Below are 4,263 nucleotides of genomic sequence, written 5' to 3' on the forward strand. Positions count from 1 at the left end.
ATTACTGCTTCAATTTCACTAGCTGTTATTGGTCTATTCAGACTTTCTGCTTCTTCTTGATTCAGTTTGGGCAGACTATAGTTTTCCAGGAATCTGTCCATTTCCTCTAGGTTGTCAAATTTCTTGCCATACAGTTGTTCGTAATAATTTCTTATAATTCTTTGTATTTCTGTGGTATCAGTTGTGATTTCTCCTCTTTCAGTTCTGATTTTATTTATTTGGGTTCTCTCTCTTTTTTTCTTGATGAGCCTGGCTAAAGGCTTGTCAATTTTGTTTATCTTTTCAAAGAACCAGCTCCTACTTTTGTTGATCTTTTGAATTGTTACTTTAGACTCTATGTCATTTAATTCTGCTCTGATCTTGATGATTTCCTTCCTTCTACTTGATCTGGGTTTTGCTTGTTGTTCTTCCTCTAGTTCTTGTAGCTGTAGGGTTAAAATTTTTATTAGAGATTCTTCTAGCTTTTTTAGGTAGGCTTGTATTGCTATGAACTTTCCTCTTAAGACTGCTTTCGCTGTATCCCATAGGTTTTGGGTTGTTGTGTGTTCATTATCATTAGTTTCCAGGAACTTTTTGATTTCTTCCTTGATGTCATTGTTAACCCATTCATTATTTAATAGCATGTTATTCATTCTCCATGAGTTTGAATGTTTTTGAGTTTTTTCCTTGAGGTTGATTTCCAATTTTACGGCATTGTGATCTGAGAAGATGCTTGATATAATTTCAATTTTCTTGAATTTATTGAGGCTTGTTTTGTGTCCTACCATGTGGTCTATCTTTGAAAATGTTCCATGTGCACTTGAGAAATATGTATATTTTGCTTCTTTGGGGTGTAAACTTCTATATATATCGACTAAGTCCATTTGATCTAAAGTGTTGTTCAGTGCCTCAATATCTTTGGTGTTTCTTTGCTTTGAAGATCTGTCCATTGTTGACAATGGGGTGTTAAAGTCCCCTACGATGAGTGTGTTGCTGCCTATATCTTTCTTGGAGTCTTTCAAAATTTTCCTTACATTTTTGGGTGCTCCTAAGTTGGGTGCATATATATTTATAAGGGTTATATCTTCTTGACTGGTTTGGCTCAGTGGATTGAGCGTAGGCCTGCGAGCTAAGTGTCGCTGGTTCGATCTTCCAGTCAGGGCACATCAGAGAAGGAAAACTCTGACTCCAAAAAACCTCCGCTGCCTTGCGGCATACCTCTTCAGGGGAAAGGCTAAGGGAGTAAACCCCGACAGAAAATCCGGAGCCGGAGTCCCTAAGGCGGTTTGACATTGTAGTCAACACCGGCAACTCCTGCGGCGCACCTGAAACCAAGCTGTATTGACTCCATCTTTCCCTTGGACCCTTCAGCTGCGAAGAGAGGGGGGGGTCTGCTGCATGGGCAACAGCAGACCCTCCATATCACCCTGCTCAGGCTCTGTAGCTTCAGCTTCACTGGAGAGGACACTCCAGTGTCATCGCAAGATGTCGATTCAACACGGGAGGAGACAGATACCATGTCACTCCCGAGTCGGACTGCACAGCCATTCTCGGCGGTGCAGATAGACTCTTAAGAAGCTACACCATCGTCTCTCGAGACGGACGGCTGCCAACTAACTAATATCTTCTTGATGGATTTTTCCCTTAAGTATTATGAAATGCCCTTCTTTGTCTCTTTTTATGGACTTTGCTGTGAAATCTGTTTTGTCTGATATAAGTATTGCTACCCCAGCTTTTTTTCATGTCCATTTGCTTGGAATACATTTTTCCATCCCTTTACTTTCAGTCTGTGTAGATCTTTTGTTCTAAGGTGGGTCTCTTGTAGACAGCATATATGTGGGTCATTCTTTCTAATCCATTCAGCTACCCTATGTCTTTTAATTGGAGCGTTTAATCCATTTACGTTTAAGGTTATTACTGATAAGTACTTATTCATTGTCATTTTCCCCCTTTATACTCGTGTTCTTCTCTGTTTCTCTCTGTTTCTTTATCTTCTTAGAACAGACCCTTTAGCATCTCTTGCATTGCTGGTTTGGTGGAGATGTATTTTTTTAGTCTTCCTTTATCTGAGAAACTCCTTATTTCGCCTTCCATTTTGAATGAGAGCCTTGCTGGGTAGAGTATTCTTGGTTGTAGGCCTTTGTTTTTCATTGCTTGGAATATTTTTTGCCATTCCCTTCTGGCTTGTAGTGTTTCTGCTGAGAAATCTGAGGATAGCCTTATTGGAGCTCCCTTGTATGTTATTAGTTGTTTCCCTCTTGCTGCTTTTAGGATTCTCTCTTTGTCTTTGGATGTTGCCATTTTAATTATGATGTGTCTTGAGGTGGGCCTGTTGGGGTTCATCTTCATTGGGACCCTCTGTGCCTCCTGGATTTGCGTGACTCTTTCTCTCCTCATGTGAGGGAAGTTTTCTGTCATTAGTTTTTCAAAGAGGTTTTCTATCCCTTGCTCTTCTTCTTCTCCTTCTGGAATTCCAATGATACGGATATTGTTACGTTTCATGTTGTCCTGCAGCTGTCTTAGAACCTCTTCAGTCTTGTTCAGTCTTTTTTCATTTTGTTGCATTGTCTGGGAGTTTTTGTGTACGTTGTCCTCCAGCTCGCTGATCCGATCTTCTGCTTCCTCTAGCCTGCTTTTAATTCCTTCTACTGTGTTCTTCAATTCAGAGATTGTATTCTTCATTTCCTCCTGGCTCTTATTGATAGCTTCCATGTCCTTTTTGATGCTGGTATAATTCTCAGTAAGTTCCTTATAGTTCTTCTGGAGTTCACTGTAGTTTTTCTGGAGTTCTTTGTAGTTTCCGTTGAGCTCATTTAGCTTCTCCATAATCCATGTTTTAAATTCTGTATCTGATATTTTGCTCCCCTCTATTTCATTTAGCACTCTTTCTGGGGATTCTACCTTTCCTTTTGATGGGGGGTTGTTTCTCTGTCTCCCCATTTTTGTGATTCCTTTTGTTTGTTGGTGCTTCTTGGAATGATCAGTTCTTCCTGGATCTGCCTCTGGTAGCGTCAGATCATGTACCAGACTGGCCCTAGGCAGCCTATTGGAGACTTCCAGGGATCTACTGCCTTTGTCTCTCTTTTTTAGTTGTTACTATACTCAATCTGTGATCAGCCATCAGGCTTAAGGACCGTGGGTGTGGCAACTTAATTCCTGTAGGCAGGGCTTTTATTTCCCCTTAGTATGACACCACTTGGAGGGGGATGGTCTGTCTGCTGTACTGGGGCTGAGTCAGCACTGGCTGGTCCTGGAAGGGGGTTAGTGTAGCTTCCACTTACTCCTCCGCCCTCCTGGATCTCCGTCTGTGTTGTCCTTGATGATATTTCTTTAATCTGTCTGGTTGTATTTCAGCTACTTTTTGGTGGATCTTTTTCTCTGGTTAGTTGATTGAGAGTCACTCTGCCCACCTTGTCTTGAGATCTTTTGTGAAGGTGCTGCTAAAACATAATTACACAACCCAGGCAAGAAACCCACACCCTCCAATGTCTCCCCCAAATACAATCCCACTATAGGCTGCAAATGAGCCCGTGTTAATATACTTGTGGAGATACTGGGACTCTTATTTCGTAGGAGAAACAGAAAGGAGTTGTTTTAAATGAAGGAAGGGTAATTTTTGAGCTGGAAGTTGATAGAGTATTAATATTAGCAATTGGGATCAAGGTTATGTAAGAGAGCAATTAACACTTACACTGTCTGTTTGAAAAGGAGGGGAGGGTTACAGTGTGGAGTGTGAAAGTTGAAGTGTATAGTATTAGGATTATATAATCGGTATATACTATATGATTAGTGTGGGAGGTAGGGTAGACACAACAGACATCCAGGTAGACAGACAGCCAGAAATTGAAAGAGAGGGCTGGGGAGGTTAGAAGGTAGGAAATAGATTGAGAGAGAATTTTTTAAGGATAAAAATACAGAGTAGAAAATAGCAAGACAGGAAGGGAGAGAGGAAAGAGAGAGAGAAAGTAGAGAAGAGAAGGGTAGGAGAGAGAACAAAAGAAGAAGGGGAGGTAGAAGAGAGGGGACTGGATTAAAATTCTTTTTTAAATTATATGTTATAAAAAAATTAGGAGATTAAAACATGATATAAAGTTGCAAGATAGAGAGAAAAGGTGAATATAGAGAGAGAGGAATAGGAGATAGGAAAGCAAGAGGATTTGGGAGGAAAAGAGCTCAGAGGAGGGAAGGAAATCAGGAGGAAGAGGAGATATTAGGGAGGGGAGGATTGAAATTGAAGAGTTGACAAAAGATAGGATGAAGGAGAGAAATACAAGAGGTAGGGAA

This window comes from Furipterus horrens, unplaced genomic scaffold (genome assembly GCF_987537825.1).
Source record: "Furipterus horrens unplaced genomic scaffold, mFurHor1.1.pri manual_scaffold_2, whole genome shotgun sequence".
Taxonomy (NCBI): Eukaryota; Metazoa; Chordata; class Mammalia; order Chiroptera; family Furipteridae; genus Furipterus; species Furipterus horrens.